Source organism: Symphalangus syndactylus, chromosome 6 (assembly GCF_028878055.3).
Source record: "Symphalangus syndactylus isolate Jambi chromosome 6, NHGRI_mSymSyn1-v2.1_pri, whole genome shotgun sequence".
NCBI lineage: Eukaryota > Metazoa > Chordata > Mammalia > Primates > Hylobatidae > Symphalangus > Symphalangus syndactylus.
Window position 1 is genome coordinate 2,998,518 of NC_072428.2, and position 27,063 is coordinate 3,025,580.

The window sequence follows — 27,063 nt, forward strand, 5'->3', positions numbered from 1 at the left end:
TAATTCTTATATATTTAATATATGTGTGTGTCTAATCTACTCTCAATATTAAACTATTAATCCTTTCTTTCCTAAATATATATCAACAATGATTGTTATATTTTTTCTATTTTTATATTTACACAGGGAAATGTGATATTCACCATGTTTCACTTAGTGTTTTTTAACTCAGTATCATTTTTGAGGCCAATTTTGAGACCCATGTATATAGAGAGATACTTTATTCCTTTTAACTCTTGCCCAGTAATATATAGATTAAATTTTTATCCATCTATCCCCCATTTGCTATCTACTAATAGTATTTCAAAGCACATCCCTGAATTTTCCTATGCATCTCTGTTACACGTTACCCTAAAGAGAAATGACAAGCTTTTTAGAGAAGTGGCATACTCAATTTCCCTAAATGTTGGCAAATTGATTATTTAAATGGCATTTAGCAGAAAATCTAACAAAACATTTTTCTTCACATTAAAAAAGAAATCCTTAAATTGCTTCTTAGTTTCTATAAAAATGGAAGAGTGGAGAAGTATTCAGGGCTTTATGTTTTATTCAATAGGATCAATATCCTCCATAATCCTGTGAATCACCTTTTTAAAAAATTTGTAAAACTTAAGACAATATTTTATAGTTTTGCTCCACATTGTTTGAAATTTAGAAACTTTTATTTCTAATTAGATTGCTATGACATTAAGTGTGTGTGTGTGTGTGTGATTGGTATGTATATAAATTATCTACTACATGCAAGATATAAAAATATGATAAAGTGTTTGGACCTTACCCTTAGAAAACAATATCTCAATAACTGTTGTGTGGCTGAGATGATGTTCAGGTATCATCTCATATTTGCCTACATTTCTAAGTTTATTTCTACATTGCCAAGTTTGTCACTATAACATGGCCATTTCCTGTATAGGAGACAGATGCTCTTTAGGTGTGTCCATCATAAAACTAGTTTAATAAATCAGGACACATTGAAAATAAAATAAGCCTCAAGCATAAAGCAGGACCAATCCTTGAACAAAGTGTATATTCAATATATACTCCATTGGCTTCAATAGTGAAAATATACTGTGAGCTGTCACAAAGTTGGTAGGCTCTGATCCCCAGCGGGTACTGTGCCTGTCCTTTGCATAACTAGAGGGATTGTTAGTCCTCTTTGCATACATCACGATTGTTAATAAAGTGACATTTGTCAAAATGAGTAAGCACCTGTTGCCATGGAAGGTGCCATAACCAAGATTATAAAACAAATTGTTGTAGTTGGCTAGGAACCAGGAGGAAGATGAACACCAGAAGAAAAGGCATTCTTTCCTTAATTCCTCATACCCATTTTACAATGCATTGCATACAGTTGTTTATGCAGAACACAGGCTGTTTTCTTTTTTTCTGAAACCTCATGTAACCGATGGTATTTTAAATGAGCTCTAATACAAAATGCCTCACACACTGCTATCCTATGCCTCATTTAACCCACTATATGGGTTCCCTCTTGAAACATTTAGTCTTCATTTGTCTATTTTTCCTGTAACTTATTTTTAGGAATAGAAAAATCATGTCCTGGGAAGCATGTCTTCTGGCACATATTTAAAATACCTAAGGGGGCTCAGGTAACATCAAGACCCTAGTAGGTGCAGACGGGTCCCCACCAATATCTTGGCATTTTATTTCAATTATTTACTATCTTTCAATATGGCCCACAGCATGAAGATTTTGCATATACCAGTTTATTTTTTAATTGAAAATTGAAATAATACCAATACTCATAAAAAAATCCATTCAATTCTATTCAGTAAACAGTCTTCCTCTTCATGCCAGTAGATATCTGTAACTCCTTCCCCAGGTTCCTTATTTAAAGTATCTTTACCAAAAAAAGCAGACAGGCTTCAAATAACCGTCTGACATTGGAGAATGACAATATTTTTTCTTGTGAATTAGCATCCTAGCTAGGCACTGATATGAGATATAATGACATAGCTTTCCTGCCAAATCTCATTCTTGTATTGTTCATGAATAGATTCATTATTTTGGTACAAAGACTTTAAATATCAAGTTTAATTGATCTTTTATATCACACTTCTCCAGAATTTTTTACTGAAGGATAAATTTGTTCCTCTAAAAAGCACAGCCTGTCCCGAGCAGATGCATGCCATTAAAAAAAAAATCACATAAATGTCTTCTTTTGGTTCTATCACAGCCTAACATATGAATCCATGTTTATTGTGGTAATGATTCAAACTAGTAAAATGGGGTATAATTTTTGTTTGTATTATAATTGCAGTGCTCCTCATTTCTAGGTACCCCATACTGGCTATTCTCATGTTTTATGTGAATCTCAGGGTGTATTGACTAGCTCTGTGATCTTGGAAAAAATGACTGGCTGCAAAAAGTTCTCTCAATTCTTCTGCCAATCCCATTCTCTGAAGAGGAAAATGTAAGACTATGTGTGCAAAAATTCTAAGACACTGAGAGTCCAAAGAAAATAGAGAATAGATATTTAAGCTTGAGACCAGAAAGCATTTGTGATTATTAAGACTGAATTCTTGTGACTTTGAGTCAGAATGGCTTGTTTTTAGTTGGAAGTTATCTTCTAGATCCGTATTCTCTGATTATATGCAATTTGGAAATGTCCTACATAAAAACTGCTGCCTAACTTGTCACCTGGTTTTCTTCCAATGCACAGAAAGAACTAGAAGCCCTGCAACAAATGGATTATGTGCACCATCTGGCCATTTTGTGTCGCATACTAAATTTTAAACTAAAAATGCCTTTCTTCTTCCCATACTAGAACATAAGAAATTTGCTATCTTTTCTGGCTTGATGTATAACTTAATTTATTTGTTAATATAAGTTGTTGATGGCTAAAATTGTGTAAAATGTAGTTATACATAATTTTTAGCTTCAAAGTCACAAATTTTGTCACTTTATTATGGAGGAATTGCAAATATCTCTAGGGTATAAACTCAGCCTGATTTCTGGATATCTGTTTTTTTCTATTTGCAACTTCAAATATGTGTGTAACGCCATTGCGAACTCTCAATTTTGTTAGGTGTCTTTCAAGTATATATGAGAAGTTAACATATGCATATTTTATATAATTTTTACATGTAAGTGCATATGAGTTCCTCTGAACTTTGAGAAACTAAACTGTCCAGAAAGGTATGTTTTTACATGTAGCCATTTGTAATTTGGTAACCACAGGAAATGTAAATCTGAAAATAACTATAAAACAGTTAAGGATAAGTATATAGTGTGATTCTTTTCCTTATCTAATATAAATTTTTAAAGCCACAGGAAAAGGAGCCGAAGACTGGACTATAACAGGTTTGGAGGCTATGAATACATAGAATGATACCAATTTATGGAAATACAGATTGATATTAGCTCATGTTATTGAGGGCCTACTCTTTGCCTTTTTTGTGTATGTATGTATGTATGTCTTTATTTATTTATTTCTGTATTTATTTATTTTTAGAGACAGGGTCTCACTCTGTGGTTCAGATTGGAGGGCAGTAGCGCGATCACAGCTCACTGCAACCTCAACCTCCCAGGCCTAAGCAATCCTTCTGCTACAGCCTCCCAAGTAGCTGGGACTACAGGCACGTGCCACTGCACCCAGCTAACTTTAAAAATATTTTGTAGAAACTGGGTCTTTCCCTGTTGCCCAGGCTGATCTTGAACTCCCGGGCTAAAGCGATCGTCCCACCTGGGCCTCCCAAATTGCGGGGATTACACGCACAAGCCACCGTGCCCAGCCACCATTGCCTTTATACATATTACCTCATTTAAATATGCATTTTTCCAATGGAAGGAACTGGAGCTTAGATAAATTCTATACCTCTCAAAATAACACCACGTGGATTTTTAAAAAAATCTTTAAGCATTTACCTACTTATTTATTTGGCTAATGGGAAAAAAAAGCTCCCAGTCACAAACATCCCCCGTCACAAACATCACGATCCATGATGATAGAGCAAAATCAGATATGCTAAATTTAGCCAAATGTATTGCATACAGTAGGTCATCAATACATGCTTATTGAATTAATTAAAATCCAACTTGAAAAGGAAATTGACCCTGTCAAATATTTGTATATTTTATCTCATCAAATTTAGTTGTGTGTGAGCCAAAGAAAACATATGAAAAGTGTTTTATTTTGCAGGGACAGATGTATAAAATATTATCTAATTTTAATATACTAAAGGCATAGTTATAGTTTTCCTTTAAACATCATTTTGACCTTAATGATGTGACTTACTATTTTACCCTCCAAAAACAGTACACTTTATAATTATAATTGCTGGAACACGCCACTTTCTAGAATTACGAAAAATAATTCATTACACATAAAGGCTTTATTTTGGAATGAATAAATGAATGTTGGCTGTCATCGTAATTTGTGCCTCCCGAAAGATTGGTTTCCTACCTCTAGATAGAGAGAAAATAAAATTTAATCTTTAAGAATTCACATTTCTTGTTTGGCAAGAGTTTGTATTGCTACTAATTAGCTGAAATAGAAATTAAAGAATCTCGGCTACATTGAACAACTGGGCTTTGAATGTCTAAAACTGTTTCCTCAGAAGAGAACAGATGATGTCATTGCATCAAGTCACTGGGCTGAATTGCTGAAAGGGAGATGCATGGAAACAATATCGTACCCTCAAAATTTCCATTGAGGAGCACAATGTCTCCATATACACTATTACCAGTTTCCCTTCAGAATTTTCTCTATGTCTGCTTTTAATTATCACAAATTCATTTATCCCCCCTATTTAAGTTCCCCCTCCCTCTTCCCCTATATTTCCCCTTGAACCTATCTTTTCTGTATCCATTGCAGAGAGATCACTTCGTTGTAACTGAATACAGATCTGAATGCTTACCACTTGCAGAGTCCAATTCACAAAAGTGAGGTCTGGTGGAAAGAAAGGGATTTTACTAACCAAAACTAGTAAAGGGGATGTGGCCGGATTCCCATCCAAAGCAACCACTTCAATTTTGGGGGTGAGGGTAGGAGTTTAAGTGTGGAAAAATTGATAAGGAAGGCGCGCAAAATTGTGCTGAGTACAATGTCTGTGTGTCTTGCTCTGGTGGCTATTTTGTGTCTCAGTCCTCCTGAATCACGAGCTGGCAGCATCTCAACAATGGCGGGGTTGTTGACTAGCCAGCCACCTTGAAATAATCTTGGGAATTTTGCAGCTGAGTCTCCAAGCTTCCTTTGTCAGACTCAAGATTAGCCCCTGCAACTTCTAAGAAGGCATATAGACGACAGCATACAATTAGATAAATGTGAAGGGAGTATACATGGTAGGAAAGGGAGGGATATGGAGTCTATTTTATGGCTAAGAGAAAAGGCTTCTACAGTTTTCTTCAAGGTTTTATCTTGAAACCCAAGACTAAAAAAAATAAAATGCATTTTGAAGTTAAGCTATCTGGTTTTTTAATGATTTATAGCTCTGGGGGTCTTCTCTTTTCTAAATATCCCCAAGCCCTAGGATGTATTTTGGGCAATAATTTGTACTAAATATGTGAGTTCAAAATGAGATATTTATTTACCTTGTACTTTATGTTGCAAATTTCCTAAAACTGTAATTTTAACAATCTACACGTTTATATTTATGTGATGGTTTTGTTAATTTCATTTCAACACTTTTCTCCAACAAGTGGATTTATACAAAACTGACAATGTGAATCTTCTTCAGCATCCCCCTTCAACATCTTAATAGGATAAAATGAATCATAATTTTAAACTACATTTCTTAATTTAAAGAAAAAAATTATGTGGACATATTCACATTCAAGGTGAGTATCCAGCAAACAGTAAATCAGGCAGGTGGTTATGTTGGGAAATGGTAGCAAAACATTTACAATTGATGCCATATGGCTTTCAGCCTAGTAGGGCCAACTAGCTGTGTTCAATGACTCTGGGGAAATTAAGCTGTTTGAAGGTCATTAATGCTAATTCTAAACCTCTGGGGCAGTGACAGGAAGTTGGCAGCAATATGCAGGGAAACCATACCTCCAACTGAGTGGATAAGCCTCCTTCATAAGTGGACCTAGGATTGTTCTTGTTGGGCCTGTGCTCTGATTTGGAGACAAAGAACCAGGTATAACCACTATTGCTGCATATACACAGCAGGCAGTAACTTATATTCTGATCCTGCCATTGTCTTTCTTAAACTGACCAGGAGTCCTTATCATAAAGTTCAAATCCCCTTCCATTATCTTCCTGTTTCAGCTGATACCACTGTCCTCTGGACTAAGCCCCAGGCACATTAAGTTTCTAAGTTGACATTTTTAATTAAGTTTTAAAGACATATTTGGAGAATTTTTTAATGCACAAGTATATGTCCAGCTCAAATAATTCCACTTTCAATGTGCTTTCCTGGGTTTCTTGAATGCCATTGAGAAATTACAGTACATATAAAGAAAATAGAAAAGAAATAGTAATCACTGAATCAATGATTAGCGAAAAAAAAAACAGCAAAAGCTAAAGCTTTTCAGCAATTAAGTTCACCAATTTTCAGTAAATAACTCAAGTGAAAAAAATTAATTTATCTACTTGAAAATGGCTAATGCAGAGTCAAAGATTAAAATGTTGGAAATAAATTTTCTTCTTCCACGCCAACCTTTAAGGAAAATATTATTGAACTCTTCTGGAACACAAAATCTTTGCAACCAGCATTATTATGTATATTATCCACTTACATTAAATTAAAACTCTATATGCATGAGGGAATGTTTCTTCAAATATTAACCATAAATAGAAATTAGAAAAATGTATAAAATTAGGTTGTATATTTCATTCCTAAGATTTTCTAGACTGGGTTTTCTGAAAGATGCAACACCATTCTCTTGATATTCTACAAATAGAAACACGCTACCCCAGAGCATTGGGTTCAGAACGTGCTACCCCAGAAGATGGCACCTTCACATTTGAGAAAATCACAAAGGAGAAAGGTCTCTGACCTTCTCCAATCCTTCTTCTCTGAAGCAAGCTGTAAAAGAATCTGATCTTCAGCTGGGTGCGGTGGCTCACTCCTGTAATCCCAGCACTTTGGGACGCCGAGGTGGGTGGATCACGAGGTCAGGAGATTGAGACCATCCTGGCTAACACGGTGAAACCTCGTCTCTACTAAAAATACAAAAAATTATCCGGGTGTGGTGGTGGCGCCTGTAGTCCCAGCTACTCGGGAGGCTGAGGTAGGAAAACGGTGTGAACCCGGGAGGTGGAGCTTGCAGTGAGCGGAGATCACGCCACTGCCCTCCAGCCTGGGCGACAGAGCGAGACTCTGTCTCAAAAAAAAAAATAAAAAAAGAATCTGATCTTCCTCTGAAGTATGTGATAAGAGCCTCATGTGCCTCATATCTGGAGACAAGGAATGTCACACTGGGACACAGAAAATAATATGAACAAACAGGCCTTGCTAAGTTCCCCCAGCTTATTACCATTAGATCATACTCCTTCTGTTCAATCATGCTTCCTCATGACTGTCTACTCCCCATCCAACCTAAGCATAAATATACATAGATTTCGCCATTTCTTTGGGTCTTCATTTCTGAAGGTCCACATGTCACATAAAATTTACATTAAATAAATATGTATGCTTTTCTGTTGTTAAACTGCCTTTTGTTATAGGTGCTTCAGCCATGAACCTAGTGATGGATGAGAAAAAAAAATCCCTTCTACCCTACACTAACAAGGAAGGACGAGAGAGAGAATTCTAATTTCTTACCATAGGTATTCAATGTGATGAGAGGGTGGTCATTTGATGTATAAAATTAGGAATTCATTCTAAAACATGTTTGAAACTTTTGTTTAGTTTATTGCAGAGGAAGGGGCAAGTTTGGTGCTCCAAATTCCTGTTTTATTTGCCATCATAGAAAGGATTTGAATTTGCAAGACACTTCAGAAAAGTCTGATTTTTTTTTCACTTTAAATGTGGTATTGTGGTTACTGTAATGAGGTGGCATCGACACTGCTAATACTTACCCTTTGGAGTTTACCCCAAGGCTTTACCATAAGACATCATCCAGATCACTGTGCTTTCTTTTAAAAAACAAGTCTTTATTAAAAAGAAAAGCACAAACTAGACCATCACAAATAGAAATTAGTAATAGCCAGAAACGTATTTAGCAGCGATTTTTTTTCTTTTTTTTTTTAACAGTCTTGCTCTGTCTCTCAGGCTGGAGTGCAGTGGCGTGATCTCGGCTCACTGTAACCTCCACCTCCCAGGTTCAAGCAATTCTCCTGCCTCAGCCTCCCAGAGTAGTTGTAACTAGAGGTATCCACCACCACACCCAGGTAATTTGCATATTTTTAGTAGAGTTGGGGTATCACCATGTTGGCCAAGCTGGTCTTGAACTCCTGACCTCAGGTGACCCGCCTACGAAAGTGCTGGGATTACAGGAGTGAGGCACTGCACCCAGACTTATTTAACATCAGTTCTAAACATTGTTGACACATTGCAGTATCTAATTTTCTCTAGTATCCTTAATTAATTATATAATGTGACTTTTGAAGAATTCTTATATACATTAAGATAAAGTTCAAGAAGGCCATTAGCAAAGGATTTTAAAAAGAGTAGTTTTTTTACAAAGATTTTCCATTTTAAACAGATTTTTCTTATAAAATAAATTTCTCCATGTCTTTTAAAAATACGAAACTTGGCTCCCATTAAATATGCTCATTTTTAGTTACCCATGGGATACCCTTACTTATCTATGATAACAGATACTTGTCATAATTTCCTGTATACTCCTAATGTCAGAGGTATGTTTACAAGTGGTATCATTTACTTCTGGATTTCATTTCCAGCTATTTAACCTCCAGATTCATGATAAAGCATTTTTAAGATTATCTCTGAAAACAATACCTGCTTTTTATTTACTCAAAATATATCTACACTTAACATAAGTACACTTTGGATAAGCAGTTATTTTTAGGCAAACTTTTACTAAGATAAGTATATGACAACATAAATAATGGAGGATATCCATGTGTAGCTAAAAGTGAAAATATTTACTTTACCTGGAAGATGTGTTTTTTTAAAAAAAAAAACCCTGAAACAATTGATTTCATGCAAAAAAAAGTGCTAAAAGAAAAATGCGTAATCTCTGTATGATAAAAACATTTTCTCGAGCTGTGCAAATGACCTTGTTGATTTTTATTTTATCTAAGAATGATTTTAATATGCAATAATACAACTTACAGCAACATATAACAATGCATTTAATAGTAATGCACAAAAGTAACAAAGCAATGCAGATAAAAATGTTATACTGAACTCATCATTTGACATACTTCCTGTATTAGAATAATTTGCTGAATAATGTCAATTATCAAAACATGTAGCTGCTATGTAGTCCCTTAAAAACTGATATTTCCAGCATGTATATAATACACATATAAGTATATTCGTGTTGAACATAGCTTTAGTACTTTTTATATTTTTTTAAAAAGAAATTGTATGCCTTTTGTTCAAAACCACTATAACTTACTTGACCTGTGTGTGATTTTTATTTTCCGTTAAAATATTTAATTTCCAACGTAGTTTGGATGTAGGACAGTCTGCATTTTAGGAAGCAAAAAAATAAATTTTAGAAAGGTAAAATATCAAAGCCAGTTTTGTAGTAATAGTGATGTCTAAAAGTTGAAATAGTAGCTGTCATTAAATGAGCACCTACTATATTTCAGGCACTAAACTGGATTCTTATAGACTCTTTAATAATAATATCATACATTATAAATGTGAAATTTTAGACTGCAAAGTACATAATTTGCTAAAAGTCACAGATGTAATAAACTGTCAATCCAGAATTTGAACTTAAATCTTTTGGCTGCAGAGAGGAAAACAAAAGAACGGTAGGTAAATAGCTAGATGAATCCGTTGACTGACAGTCGTATCAGCTTCCCTTTACTGAATGCTGATCTCATCACACCACTATAACTTTGTAAAATGTGTTTATTATTTCCATGTTCAAAGTGAGTGACTTAAGGCTAAAAATGATAAGGAATGTGTCCTTGATGGCAGCTATCACTGGAAGATCCAGAATTTTAACCAATATTTCACTATCCAGTATTACTCATTTCAAAGCACTCAGCCTTTCTGCTATCACATACAATTTCCACTTCAAGTAACAAATTCAAATATAATCGGTACAAAGTTTATCCTACCCTGAAAATGCAATGTATAATATTCAAGAACAACTTGATGATTCACATCTGAGAAAACATAGTACTCTCAAAGTGACAAATACTGAATAAATAAATATTACCTCTGTATTGGATGTCTAAAAATGAGTAAGGACAAGATACTTCAAGCTGGAAAAATTAGAATGCAAACAAAAGACAACGGAGAAACCAAACATAGCTGGTCACATATGTATTTTTGTAACGATTTTTAAGTCTGGGAGTCTTGTTTCCTAAGCAAACATTTATTTTTTTGTTAGCCAGAAGTTTATATCTCCCTAGATTATGTAAAATACTGAAAAAAGAAATATGAAAACTTTATTTTTAGTTGTGTCATCAAACAGTGCCTTACATATTTGAATGACTACACTTTCAAAAGCTGCCAAACTTTAATTTCTTCTGTTAGTATCTATATCTACACATATTCAACATTCAAAGTAAGGAATCTTGTAGTGTGTGTTATATTGTTCAAGTATTGATGATTTTGTTGCAACTCTGGGAACACTTTTTAGCCCCTGAAGCCTGAATTAGGGGTATCTATATAGAGAGGAAATTATTGGCTTATCAAAAGTGTGCATAGATTCTGTAGGTCAAGTCTATCCATCATAGACTTCCTAAAAGGTGGATTAGATTTGAAGCTCTCCCAATTTATTTTGTTATGGTTTATTGGCACATTCATTTTGCACAACTGTTTATACAAAATAAATGGCTGCTGATATCTTAAGCCCCTCCATTAGTGGAGTCCAATTCACCATCTAAGATAACAAAAACATAGGAATCTTCAGTTCCTACTGCTACCATTACAGAAGGCTCAAGCTGTAGAATATTTGATGCTTTCTGCTCTCAAAGTTCTGATCCAGTCCTTTCTCTTACATAACATCTGTCCATGGCCTTGCTCAGAGGGACCCAGTGCTCATTCAAAGATCCCTTTATTGTGGTGAATGTTTAATTTCTTACTAATATTCATTCAAATGCAATACATGTATAGTTACATTCAGTCTGTGCTGCTATAATGGAATATAAGAGACTGGGCAATTTGTAGAGATTCTTCATGGTTCTGGAAACTGGAAAATCCAAGATGCAAAGGCAAGTGTCTGGTGAGGACCTTCTTTCTGTGTCATCTCATGGTGGAAGGTGAGACAGCAAGAGATTGAACTCCCAGCTTTAAGTTATTTTAAATCAGCATGAATCTGTTCACAAGGCTTCAGCCTTCATGACCTAAACACCTCCCATTGGGCCCCACCTCCCAACAGTGGTTCATTGGATTATGTTCCAACACATGCCTTTTGGAGGGACACAGCCAAACGATAATGATATATAACAGCATTTTCTAAGTGTTCATTTTGATGAATTTTGACAAATGTTTACAGTAGTGTAACAACCACTTCAATGGAGACGTTTCATCCTAAAAATTCCCTTGTTCTATAGATTCAATTTTTATATTCTTCTGAAATTTTATGCTGAAATCTAATACCCAATATAATGGTATTGCGAGTTGGAGGCTTTGGAAGGTGATTAGATCATAAGAACAGAGACTTAATCAAAGGAGTTAGTGCTTTTTATAAGAGACCCTGGAGATATCCCGTCCTTCTACAATGTGAGGAGACAAAAGAATGACAGCCACCTCTGAATCAGGAAGTGAGTCATTACCAGGCACTGAGTCTGTCAGTAACGTGAATTTGAACTTCTGGTCACGAAAACTGTGAAAAATAAATTTTGGTTGTTTATAAACTACCCAGTCTATGATATTCTGTTACAGCAACCTAAAGTACTATGTTACCTGGTGCCCCTTTGTAATCAGTCCTCGCCCCCAACCTGACACCTAGCCCCTGTCTACCCCACTCAGATTTGGGTGGCTACAGTTTTGGCTATTAAATAATGTCACAAAAATTGAATCATATACTATGTAGCTTTGATTGTTTTTTATTGAGTTTACTTAATGCGTTGGAGATTTATTCATGCTGTTACATATGTCTATATTGTATTTTTTTATCGCAAACTAGTGTTCCATTTGATTATACCTTTACTAATACATGGGCCTCTGGATTATTTCTAGTTTAAGGCCATGCAAATAAAGTTGCTATAAACATTAGCAAATGGGTCTCTGTATGAACATGCTTTTATTTCTCTTGGGTAAACATCCAGGAATTGATAGTTGAGTCATATGATAAATGTATATTTAAATTTAAAAGAAACTTCCCTATTGTTATCCAAAGCAACTATACCACTGATGTTTCTACATATCCTCATCAGTACTCCGTCTTCTGTGATTTGATTATAGCCGTCCTAGTAGCTGTATAGAGCATCTCATTGCAGTTTTAATTGCATTTTCCTAATGACTAGTGGCGTTAAGCAAATTTTCACTGCTTATTTGCCATTGGTATATACAGTGGTTCCACGTTCTCCGTGAGAGATTAGTTCTAGAACCCTGATGGATGCCAAAATCCAGAAATGCTAAAATTCCAACATTGGTCCTGTATAACCTGGGAAAATTAAAACTGAGCCCTCTGCATCCTTGGGCTGCCCAATCTGGGAATACTATATTTTCTATCCATAGTTGGTTGAATCTGTGAATGCGGAGCTCGTACACAGGAAAGGCCAACTATATTTTTTGAAAGTCCAGTTTTTAGTCTGTTTCTACCAGTTATAAAATTTCCAGTTCGCATATATGGAAACTGTTTTTATGTGGATGGCTGAGGATTCTTTTGGAAAAACATACTGTCAACAAAAGAACATAGGGATTATAAGCCTGACTCTATAGCAAAATCTGATTTTTTAAAAAGAAATTTTTATTAAAATGTCTAAAAAACACTGGGGCCCTGTTGACATCACTTGGATACCCGGGTGGTATAATCTATGACAGTATAAAGAGCCCGTCTATGTACTCTTCCATGGAATATGAGATGTTGAGGACTTTGGCATGTTGGTAGTTATGTCCACTGGTATTTATTTAGGCAGAGTATGGGGGGTTGCCAGGATTAAGAGAGGGCATAGGGTCAAGTGTGCATCCTGAGAAGCCATAAACAGAAAAGAAAGTGTAACCTAGTAAACCGTGCAGTTCCCGCAGGAATCTGGCAGGAATGGGACACAGTGGGCCCAGCATGGTCTACCAACCCCCTGCCGAATCCTTGAAATTCCTTCTGAAAACCTCCAGAAAGAAAGGACAGAGTACTGCATAGAGGGTTGAAGGTTCTGGTTTCTCCTGGCTCTTGTTTCTGTTTACGATTTGTATCTGTAGTAGTTTCCTGGGACTGCCCTAACAAAACAGCGCACAGTGGGTGGCTTAACCATAAGTGTACTGTCTCAGAGTTCTGGAAGGCAGAAGTCTAAAATCATGGTGTTGAAAAGGTGGCTCCTTCTGAGAGCCACAAGGAAAAAGCTATTCCAGAGAAGTCTCTCTCCTTATGTCATGCAGCTTTGGGTGTTTCTTGGTGTTTTAGTCTGTTCTCCTGCTGCTCATGAAGACATACCAGAGACTGGATAATTTATACAGAAAAAGAGGTTTAATGAACTCACAGTTCCATGTGCTGGGAAGGCCTCATAGTCATGGCAGAAGACGAAAGGCTCATTTCACATGGCGGCAGGCAAGAGAGAATGAGAACCAAGCAAAGAGGAGACCCCTTATCAAACCAACAGATCTTGTGAGACTCATTCACCACCACAAGAACAGTATGGGGAAAACCACCCCGTGATTCAATGATCTCTCACCAGATCCCTCCCACAACACATGGGAGTTACGGAAACTACAACCATGATTCAATTACCTCCCCCAAATCCCTCCCACAACACATGGGAGTTACAGGAGCTAAGACAGACCATATCGCTTGGCTTATCAATGGCATTCTTCCTGTGTCTTCACATCGCCTTCTCTGTATACCTATCTTTCCCTGTGTCCACATTTCTCCTTTTTGTAACTACAGAGTCATATTGGATTGGGCCCATCCTAATGACTTCATCCTGACTTGGTCATCTGCAAAGGCTGTATTTCCATACAAGGTCACATTCACAGCTACTGGAATTACCGCCTCATTATTTGCTGAAGGTACACAATTCAACCCATAACACTGTCAGTCTAGTAATTGTGCCCTTTTAGGTAATTTCTGTTTTCTACTCATAATTTAAAATGAAAGCATCTTGAAATTATAAAAGACAATAGTGCTAAGAGAAAATTTCCATCAACCTATGATTTTAAACTCTTCAAAGTGCTAAGAGAAAATATCCATCAATCTATTATTTTAAACCTTTCTAAATTATTAAGAGTAAGATATATAAAATAAGATAATTTTCAGGACAGCCATGGTTGTTCATGTGTGTAATCTCAGCACTTTGGGAGGCTCGGGAGAGCAGACTGCTTGAGCTCAAGAGTTCAAGACCAGCCTGGACAAGATAGTGAAACTTCATTTCTACTAAAAATACAAACAATTAGCCTGGTGTGGGCATGGTGGCAAATGCCTGTAGTCCCAGTTACCCAAGAGGCTGAGGTGGGAGACCTGCTTGAGCCCAGAAAGTCAAGGCTGCAGTGAACCATGATTGCACCACAGCACTGCAGCCTGGGTGACAGCCTGAGACCCTGCCACATACACACACACACATATTCAAATAAATGATTGAGTTTACATACCAAAGAGCACCAAAATATATGCTTCAATGAGAAGAAAAGAGTGAGATCTAAGTGGCACTGAGTTATACAGAAACTTGAAAACACGTTGGTGTATCTAAATAATCAATAACCAAAGTAACAGCAATAATAACATTAAGGATAATGACTATTTAGCTTGGAATTTAAAAAACAATACATAATTATATTTACAAATTGCAATAATATAAAAACTGGAAGAGATGATCATATCTAAAATTTTCTACAGCCTTTAAATTGTTCAGGTAGAAGGAGATGATTGTTTCAAGTTGTACTTTGCTAATGCAACCTTGTGCTTCATTAGTGCTAATGCACTTTGTTCAACATTTAATAACTAAAGAGCAATGAAAAGCGACACAGATTAAATGGAAAAGGAAATATACAAACAACACACCCCCCAAAAATATGCAATCAAGTCAATGAAAAGCAGAAAACAAACGAAAAAAGTAAAGAAGTAAAAATACAGTGAAATTTTATTAAAGATGCAGAAATATATCCATATGTGTCAAAATCATATTTAGTATAAATACATTAAGTTCACTATTAAAAGACAGAGAGTACAAGCTATAATGACAAAGGATTTTTACACGCTGAGGGACATAAAATGATATGCCAAAATTTAGATTGTATAGTGACATTAATATCTCATTAAATATGCTAGAGCAAAATCTGAAATATATTCAAAAATTAACTTTGGGAGCCCGAGGTGGGTGGATCAAGAGGTCAGCAGATCGAGACCATCCTGGCTAACATGGTGAAATACCATCTCTACTAAAAATACAAAAAATTAGCCAGGCATGGTGGCAGGCGCCTGTAGTCCCAGCTACTAGGGAGGCTGAGGCAGGAGAACAGGGTGAACCCGGGAGGTGGAGCTTGCAGTGAGCCGAGATCGTGCCCCTGCACTCCAGCCTGGGCGACAGAGCCAGATTCCATCTCAAAAAAAAAAAAAAAAAAAAAAAAAAAAAAAAAAAAAAGCTTTCCAGTTGAAATATCTTTATAACGTAATATTGAATTCTCATGGCTAAGGAAAAATAATTTTATAATTAATCAGGTCTAAATAAAATAAATTAAATACTGAAAGGGCAAAAAATTATCTTAAAGCTTTTACACTTCAATGCTCAGTTTTGCTGTGAACCTAAAACTGTTTTAAAATTAAATTATGTTAAATAGAAATAATTATTTGTGGGACATTTAATGTTTCTTGATTAACCCTTGGACTTGTAGAGATTTTAACTTAGAACAGGCATAAAAATTGTAACAATTGTTATTGTGAATAGAATAGAATATTGTTCTGAGAACAGTAAATATTTCTTGAGAATTTCGATGTGTCAGAGGCTGGAATATTTTCACATATTGTTTAACTCTTTTGTCTTATATACTATTTTGTCTTTAAAACAATCAGATGAGGAAAATGAGGCTCAGATAGCAACTAGCCTGACCCAAATCACACAGCTAGAAAGCAGAGGATGCAGGATTTAAACCCAGAACCTGTTTGACTATTCACTACACTCTACCACCTCCAAGGAACGTGGTGCGTATATGATACTTGAGGACATATCAACAGTCACGACTAAGATTTAGTAAAACGGTGGAGAAATGAAGACAATGTTGAAAGAGAAAGAGTTCTAAGCCAACCACAATTAAAGTCTGAGTATGAAGAAGTCATGCAAAATATTTAACAATTTTACAAATGAAGAAGATGAGGCTAAGAGAGAATTCATTGCTTGCCTTATCGGACATCACAGTCCTCACTAATTATTTTAGTTTGTGTTTTCTTTCACATGTCTTGAAACTTGCACCATCCTATAATAGTCACTAGAATTTAGTACTTAATTTTTCTCTCGTTTCTGTGCATCTGTGCATGGAGAGGGATACCCCTGCTGCATGCTGATAGAAACTGACATTGTTTGAAAACACCTACTTTCATTTCCTAAATATGTGACTTCAAATATAACATAATTAAATATATAAATACTTAGGATATTTTTCTCTCTCTTAAAATTTATCTTAGCTTTGCAGGCCATAAGCTCAGAAATATGTGTTCCTTGTAAAAGCCACCATCTTGACCTCTTATTCTCCAACCATTAGCACAGTAAGTGTGCATTTAAACAGTTAACTAGCTATGAAATTGTTGGTAGAGGAGTTCTACAAAAACTGCAATGTATTAAAATCCTGTTTGGTCACAACTTTCTGAGGGAGGGAAGAAAACTTCATATGAGTTATGGCGATGTAATTTATGTTGATTATAAGAAAAAATTTGTTTAGGCCAATAAAATTCAAATTAACAAAGCACATTCAGAAACGAGGTTTAAAACATAAATAGCATGAAATAGGGGAGATTAGAGCTAATATTTTCCAGGAGCTAAATAAACACACAAGCTCATATAGCATTTATTGTAAAGGTTAGAAGAGAAATCTAATTCAATATATTTAATGTACATGTAGAATGATTAGAATCTGTCTGGTTCTTGATAAATATAATCTAAAGAATTAGTTTAGACATCTTTCTCCCATCTTCAGTCAGAGTTTTATAAATTAATGAAATTATCTATTATCATTTCATCTTAGATGTCATAAGACTTTGGAAACAGGGGGTATTAGGGACTAATTTACAACACATAAATAGCTTGAACAGGTGGTACTTAATACCATCACAGATACTGGTCACTGGGTAGAGTTCACAGTTATGGAAGTGAATGCCAATTAGAAAAATGTTCATATCCTCATCACTGAGTAAACTTAAACTAAGTGAAAAGACACCACTTGCCAGGTGCAGTGGCTCAGGCCTGTAATCCCAGCACTTTGGGAGGCCGAGGCAGGCAGATCACGAGGTCAGGAGATTGAGACCATCCTGGCTAACAGGGTGAAACCCCGTCTCTACTAAAAATGCAAAAAAAAAATTAGCCAGGCGTGGTTGCGGACAACTGTAGTCCCAGCTACTCGGGAGGCTGAGGCAGGAGAATGGTGTGAACCCGGGAGGCGGAGCTTGCAGTGAGCCGAGATTGCACCACTGCACTCCAGCCTGGGCGACAGAGCGAGACTCCGTCTCAGGAAAAAAAAAAAAAGAATGGATGAATACAAATGCCTTTAATTCCGTTCAGACTTAAGACTTCACAGTTCTCAGAGACACCAAAGAAATTCTTTCCAAAAGTTTTTTTTGCAGAGATATATTTAAAGGCATAATTATATTTTTAAGAGCTTCCCAGATTGTAACAAATATAAGTAACTTCAACTAGCAAATAAGAAATTCATAAATGTAGCTAGCTGCTCAGTATTGCTGATTTGATATCATTTGATATCTTCGAAGTGTACCAACATTTAATGAGGATATAACTGAGTGAATCCTGCAACAGAAATATTAACATATGTGCTAAAATGAGCTATAATGGATATATATATTTCCAATGTCATTTAGAGCAAATACTTATATTAATCAGGCTGAATTATATGACTCCTACATTGAATCTTTGAACAATTGAGTTACAGTGGCAAATAATAGACAAATAAAGAAATGACATAATTAGATCATAAACTGATTTAGTAGTCTTATATAATTTTTATGTAGAGCCTGAAGGAAGAGTGCTGATCATGAAATAGTATCCTAAAAGAATGCAGCTATTACTTAATAATACAAGGAAATCAGAAAATTTGTCAAGGATCATGCAGCATAGTGAGTAGTGATGATTTACATATATCTGAATAGATGATTTATATATATCAGAATAGATGATTTACATATATCAGAACTGATGATTTACATATATCAGAACTGATGATTTACATATATCAGAATAGATGATTTACATATATCAGAATTGATGACTTACATATATCAGAATATTCATCCCTTAACTTAACTACTCATAGATAACAACTTGAGCATTGTGAAATGTTGTTTTCTCTCTGAGGTATTCTTTCAGATCCTACATACCAGTGAAACTACTGACATCAGCTCCTCCGAAGGGCTCCAGGAGAAGCTGACTCACTAAAGGGTGAAGTTTCTATATCCTGGTGATTTAAGATTTAATCCCCCTAACCCAAACCAGTCAGTGACCCCATTTATCCAGCCCCTGGTCCTCTACAATCCCTTCACCCCAACCAAGTACTCTCTGGAAAGACAGATTTGAGGGTGCTCGCATCTCCTCACTCAGCTGTCCTGCAATCATTAAACTCCTTCTTTACTGCAAACTCTGTTTATCAATTTATCAGACTGTGACTGCACAGCAGTCAGAGAATACAAACACGTGAGTCCTGTATCATTTATAAATATTTAACTTTTATATATATTTAACTTCTATACACATAATTGACTATTTTGTATATTACTATTAGTAGGTAATAATAATATTTATATTTCCTCCATAGGTAGCTTCTGGGGCATTTCTGCCTGGTAAATTTTATTCTTTAATGACAAAGACTAAAGTAAGTAACTTTAAAATATTATTGAGAATTTTTTTTCTATTGATGGGACACTGAATTTGTAGGTAGAAATAAAAACCTAGCTTTTTACTAAACTTAATTTTAAACACAATTCAAAATATAAATATAAAATTAAGAATTTCCAAAATTAAACTTAGTTTTAGAAACTCACATAAGCAAGTGTAATACTGAAGAGCAAAGAAACTGTGGTCTACAAAAAAAATTATAAGTAATTCATGAAATCTAAGGGCTAATTTGTGAAGTAAATTAGGAGGATATTTTATGCTGTAGCACCATCCTAGAGACCAAGAGAATCGCTCTAGGAAAACCTGCTCAACTGCTTTTAACCAGAAATTCTTTCTTTCTCCAGAAATCCCTTTCAGGTAATGCCTAATAATATCTCACTGAACATGTATTAGAAATCGTAGTTTAATTTTTAATTAAATAATTCAGTGAAAATATATTAATTGTAAAGATAAATTTTAACACATATGGAAATACTAGACTTACGGTGGTCATCAACCCAAAATGCTACAAAATTACATGGAATAGTTAGTTTGGCAAAAATAAATATCAACACTACCACCAAAAACCTAGGTTTCAAAAAGAAATACAAGAAGCATTCCAAAATGTTAAAAATTTTTCATTTGTCTACTTTCTAAATGCTCTTTAAAATACTTATGTCATCATAATTTTGAAGTTTAAAAGTAAAGAAATAGTTCTCCTAGTTAATATGCTGCCTTAAAGTTACTCTGGCTCACAAACAGAACAAATCAAAGCATGACTTGACAGCCGTCAAATTACAGGAAATTGAAGCTAAATGAAATTGGACACCTCACCTCATCTAAACTCCTTACTTTATAAGAAGGAAAAGCCTCACAAAATGTTGAGGTCATTTAGCTTAAAGTCATCAGGTGAGTTAGAGATAATCTGAGAACACCACTTTTTTTCTCTTTGTTACTATTCTCTCATGAAGTTTTGCCTGAAAACAGGTCTACTAAAGATATAAGAATTTGTAATGAAGATGAATATATATCATTGTCTTTCTGCTTAGGGTTGTTCAATATTTTCCCATTGATAATATATAAAATCCTACCTACTTTGACCTCCTATCATTGCCTTTCTGCTTAGGGTTGTTCAATATTTTCCCATTGATAATATATAAAATCCTACCTACTTTGACCCCCTATCATTGACTTTCTGCTTAGGGTTGTTCAATATTTTCCCATTGATAATATATAAAATCCTACCTACTTTGACCTCCTCTCCCACCATTTCCTTGCTATCTCCTAGAACTTCATTCTTGACTCCAAAGCTGCACCCTCCTGCATCAGTTTCTTTTGTTTGAAATCTTCAGCCCTTCATAAATTTCATCCACCAAACTCCTATTTATCCTTTAACTCCCTATTATTTTTTCTTACACTGCCACATTTTCCTTCATTAGCACATATCCAATTTAAAGTTATATAGTTTGAGTTTTTGCTTGACTTTCTGTTTCTCCATTAAAGCATAAGCTCCACAAAAGCAAGTATCATGTCTGATTTAACAGGGTATATTCTATTCTTATAAGAGTGCTGCCACGTAAGTGTCAATGAATGTTTGTGAAATAAATGAAGGACTAAAGGAGTGACTGAACAAATAAAAATAAGTTCTCTGTGTGTATTGTATGTGTGAATAAGATTTTGAGTTTGGCCAAGGCAGTTAATCACATATTAACAACTCATTAAAGTTTATTGCTATGAGGTACACAATTGGTTCAACACCAAATTCTAAGATGAAACAAGGTTTGTGTTCAGAAATATAGTGTCACTTTTTCTAATATCAGTTGCCCTCCAACTATCAGCATGACACATGCAAACCATTGATACGTGTTTTTCTGTTTTTTTTTTTGTATTGAAGATACAACATGAAGGAAAATTATTATATTTCTAATAGGAAGTCCTGTTCTAAATGACAACAAATCTGAGCGTGAACACATTTGTTTAAAAGAGAGAGATTAAAAAGATGAGATTCTGTTTGTACAGTATATAACTGAAGAGAGTTGTATCTAGCAATTTGACAAGAAAGGTGAAACAGAACATTAACCTGAGCACACAAGTTCAGCTAATGATCTGGGATGGGGAGTTGTGGGTAGAGAGGAGGACAAAGACGAAAGACAACCGTTTACCCCAAGTTACTCTCCAAAGATGAGAAAAAGCCCTCTTAGTAATGTCTTTCAAAATCTAACTACTTTCAAGAACACATCGATAAGATACAGAGAGATAACAATCAAGTTGGACAGTAACTTAAAAGTCAGATGTCTTTTTAAGCATAAGTAACTTAGAACTGTAAAGTAAAAAACACTAAATGTCATTGACTTTAAAGTGGATACTGAAGAAAAAGAAAACCCTTCTATTAAAAACTAGACTACATGCAGTAACTTATGTAGAAAACTTAGCATAAATATTTATACAAAATTGCCCTACCCTATTTTATTAAAGTATGACATTATAAATTAAGAGAAAATCATTTTAAAAATGAGTTATATTTTAGGCCTTTTTTCTCAAAATGAGTTTCATAAATTGATATGGTTATTAGCATAGGAATTTCAATAATAGGAACAAAGAAACCAAAAGAAAATGTGTGTGTGTGTATGTATACAATTACCTGGCATTCCAACTTCAACATGTTTAAAAATATTTCAGTAAAAAATGTTAGATTTATTTTAAGGTAGTTTGTAAGATATTTATTAGGTTTATTTGTAGGCCTTGCACACTAAGTTAAGCAACACTATCATAAAATAAATTATTTAATAATGAAACAGAAACTCAAAGCTTCATATTATAATTAAATAAACTCTAAAGTATCTAGTAACTTCAACTGTATCCCTAAAATAACATCAGGTCTACAGTGTGTATCAACTTGCCCAGAGAAAACGCAACAATAAAAGAAAGAAAGAGATATCTATTTTTTCATAAAAGATCAACACACTTTGTCCAATTTTTTTGTCCAACTGCTATCAAGTGGGCCAACGCTAATGGCAAATAAAAGAGCTGCCATTCAACATGCATTCTAGTAGTGAATATTAACTGACAACTATGTGAAAGCAGTGTTCGTTGAACAAATAAAAGAATCTTTGCCTGCGTGACGCTTATATTTTGGTCACTTTACATTTTACTGGAGGAAACGTGAAGAATAGAATACCAGCAATATTAACAACATTATCCCACTAGAAGGTCTCCAGTGACTGATACTTTCAGACTCATGTCAATGACCCTATATGATCTTTATATTCCAAGGAGCATGGCAATGGATTTTAACATTTCCAAATTAAAAGGTAATGGTAAAGTAATGATAACCAACACAAAAATGACTCCCTGGAAACGACAGCAACTCATTTCAAATGGCTTTGGAATGCCATTAGGACAGTACCTTTTTCTTTGTAATGCAAAAGTCTCACAATCCAGAGAGCAGGTCTTGTGAATTTTGTGAATTTTGATGAGAGGTAAGGCATTACAGAAAGACCCAAAAGTCATGCTCCAGATTCCGGCAATATAGCTAGTAGGACAGACACAGAGTACATAGTTTTACTACTGATCACAGTGATTTAGAGATTGGAACCCATAGTTCTGTGAGATCAGGCATCACTTCAAGATAAATTTACATTTTTAATAAATGCAAACTTTGGCTCAGCTAAACAAGGTACCTTGGGCTATATTAACTGTAGGTAGATAAATTTGGCGTAATTAACCCTTGCACAGTCTAAACATACCATGTGCCAAAAATGATGTAAAGCACTGAATATGTGAGATAAAGTATGATGAATTCCATTGACAAATACAGGCAATAGCTTCCATTTAATTGAGAAGAAACCGTATACCTAGCACAAGTCTTTTTCTGTGCATTAACTTTTCATAATACAACTATATGAAGTGTATAGTATAAAATAGTATATGAAACTATTTTATATATAAATAAAGGTGTTTCCAAAGGTTAAGAAAGGGCACGGTGAGAGTGAGAAGCACAGTCTGGGTGGGCAGGACAATCTAGTTGTCTATCTGTGCTTTCAACTCCAATAAACATCATCTCCCACACCACGGCATCTAACTCAGAGTCACATTTCAATTGCCAGCAAATGGAAGCCTCATAAACCCAAAATGTGAACGGCAATGAAGTTCATAGAGCACGCTTTGAGTGCACAGAGTATCTTTGCAAACATTATCTTTTTTTATTACACTTTATGTTTTAGGGTACATGTGCACAACGTGGAGGTTTGTTACATATGTATACATGTGCCATGTAGGTGTGCTGCACCCATTAACTCATCATTTAACATTAGGTATATCTCCTATTGCTATCCCTTCCCCTCCCCCCAAACATTATCTTTTAAGACTTTCACAATCACGCCATGAGATTATTCCCATATCAAAAAGTAGGAAATGAAAGCCTGGAAAGAAGTTATATTGACATTAAACTGCTCTCAAACCCAAGTGTACAAATGATTCTTCTTGCAAAGAAATTCATATTCTACACAAAGTTCTATTTCAAAATGAATTCTGGAATTCAATTAAACACTCATCTGGAAAACGAGCGCTTAAGTGGAAATTCCTCACTGGTATTCAAGCAAATAAATTAAATAATGATATTAAACCTACATCTAATCTCTTATTATTACATATTCAAAGTTTGCTATACAGCTACCACTAAGTTATACATTTCCAGTGACACAAACCATAAAATGAATTTGTTTCTATTGGTACTAGCAAAAAAAAAAAAAACCTGCGTAGACAGCAAAAGGGTCAATCTACTAATTTATCTTCTAATAACTTTCCACCCAGGAACATTCGTCCCTCTCATTAGACAGTTGTTCTATGCTTCTTTTTTTCACATTCTAATTGCCTCACCTGAACCAAAAAAAGAATGTGGATCTAGGATCAATACCTTTTGAAAAGTCATTTATTTCATTATATTATTTTTTCATATATCTGCATTATTGCATAGAATACCTGATTGGTCTTATGCTAAGTTTTTCATGTAACATTACCTCTGCAAGATGTTAATAAGTATCCTTCCAAAAATGTTTGAAAAATCTTGGGTAAAACATATTACGTAAGTTCCTGTTTTATAGTTTTCCAAGAGTTTTACTATCCTTGGCCAATGACAAAATTCAAAGCAGAGATACAGTACACAACTTTTGTAAAACTTACCTATTTTTCTTATAAGACTGTGGCTTTGTTTTGTTTTGTTTTGAACTTCTTTTCTGTGATGTGACATGAGACTGTGTGTTGAGTTAGGGGTGGGGACATACATTAACAGAGGTTTAGGAACTGCTTTGCTAAAGCAAGTTTGAGGAGAAAATGGGGAGACTAATACAAGATTTTCCTTTAAGCAGTGGGAGTTGAAGGGGTAGGTGGTTTTTGGAGAAAGAAGAGACCCATTCATGGCACAGGCTTCTTTATGTTTCTGCTCTGTGTGATACATAATGAGGATACAGACATTCACTTCCTCTATTTCCCACCCCTGGCCGGGGGTAACCCAAAGGTACCTGATAAAGACACAGCCTTATAGCTGTATCAAGTATCCCTGAGTGTGTTAGGACTGGAGAGGCCTGAGGAATAAAAATCATACATGCATTAAATGGAACAAATACAGAGAAGAAGAAAACTCAGACATGGTACATTAATTGTGTACCTTTCCTTACAACCCAGCACATCACAGGGTACATGACCTGCTTCCTTTTGACCTGCTTCCTTTATGTTGACTGCATGAACAGGGAATGGGGTTGGGGTACACGTGGGAGATAATTGTGTTTATTATGTACCTGGTATTAATACATCTATAGAGACAATTGGAATGACTATACTGGAGAAACAGCAAGAGAAGAACTGAAAAGGCTAAAACAAATACTTGGTTCTCTAAAAAATACTACAAAGGATTTCTCATGTCTGACAAATTACATTTTAGTCTAATAGTAATAAGTGACCAAAACTAAGGTGATTTGATAAATATCATAAGGTATTTTATTGTGAAATTGATATCTATACGTATTGCTTATAAAGCTCAGTAATCTCTTCTTGAATTGAGAAATTACTGAGACAACATCAAAAGCTGTCATTTTTGTTTCTATGTTGTCGTTGTTATTGTTTGTGAGGTCAGAGCTTCTAAACTTTATGACTGTTTGAAAGGGGCCTATGTAGACCTTGCCTGAATATTAAGTCATGTGAAATGATAAAAAGCTTTCTGATTTATTGGGTTAGACAAAGAAAAAATTGAGAAATTGAGCATCATTAAAATTAAAGACTTTTGTTATTAAAACTGTGCTTAGAATGAAAACAAAAGCCACAGGTTGGGAGAAAATTTTTTCAAAACATATTCAAAACATTTTCAAAACATATCAGATAAATTACTGGTATTTAAAGTATACAGAGAACTCGAAAATAAGAAAGAAAACAACTCATTTAAAAAATAGTCCAAAGGTCTAAATACAGCTGTCAAATGGGGATTTTGAAGTTACTAGTCATGTATCATTAGGGAACTGCAAGTCACAGCAACCGTGAGATATTATTACATGACTATTAAAATGACCAATATCCAAAAGTCTGATGATACCAAAAGCTGGCAAATGTGAGGAGAAACAGGAACTTTTATTCATTGCTTGTGAGAATGCAGAATAGTACAGCTACTTTGGCAGTCAGTTTGGCAGTTTCTTATAAAACTAAACATACTCCTACCACACAACCCAGCAATTACATTCCCGGTATTTACTTAAAGGATTTGAAAACTTACATGCACACAAAAGCCTTCTTCCCATGAATGTTACAGGAGCCTTATTCATGATCACTAAAATCGAAATGTCCTTCAGGAAGTGAATGGAAAAATAAACTGTGGTATATCCAGGCAATGGAATAGTATTCTGTCAAGCTACAGAAGACACACAGGAACCTTTAAATGCATATTGCCAAGTGAAAGAAGCCAGTCTGAAAAGTCTACATACCGTATGATTCAACTACATGACCTTCTGGAGAAAGCAAAACTATGGAGACAGTAAAGAGATCAGTGGCTATTAGGGATTTGGAGGAGATTTGTGCAGTCTAAACATGTCATGTGCCAACAATGACGTAAAGATATGTGAGATAAAGTATGACGAATTCTATTGACAAACACACGCAATGGCTTCCATTTAACTGAGAAGAAACCATATACCTAGCACAAGTCTTTTTCTGTGCATTAACTTTTTGTAATACAACTATATGAAGTTATAGCCTATTTTATATATGAATAAAAGCATTTCCAAAGGTTAAGAAAGGGCACAGTGAGAGTGAGAAGCACAGTCTGGGTAGGCAGGTCAATCTAGTTTTCTATCTGTGCTTTAAACTGCTATAACCATCAACTCAATCTACTAATTTATCTTCTACATAAATTAGTAGAGGAAACGATGAACGGATGGAGCAAGGAAGAATTTTAGGAGAGTGAATCCATTATTCTGTATGACACTGTAATGAGGATTATTTGTCATTACACATTTGACAAAACCTATAGAATTCATAAGACAAGGAGTAAACTCTAATACAAACTACATACTTTAGTCAATAGTAATGTACCAATATTGACTCATCAACTATAACAAATGTACCACACTATTGCAAGATGTTAAAAATCGGGGAAATTGGGGTAGAGGCTGAGGATGACGTGTGAATGCTTATTCACTTCTTTCTACAAACCTAAAATTGCTTTTAAAGAGTCAATAAAAATTAAAACAAGGCAGGGTTTTCATGCAATGGAAAAAAACACACAACTTTAGTAAGTGACTCATAATTATGCTTATGCCACTTTGCTAGATTAC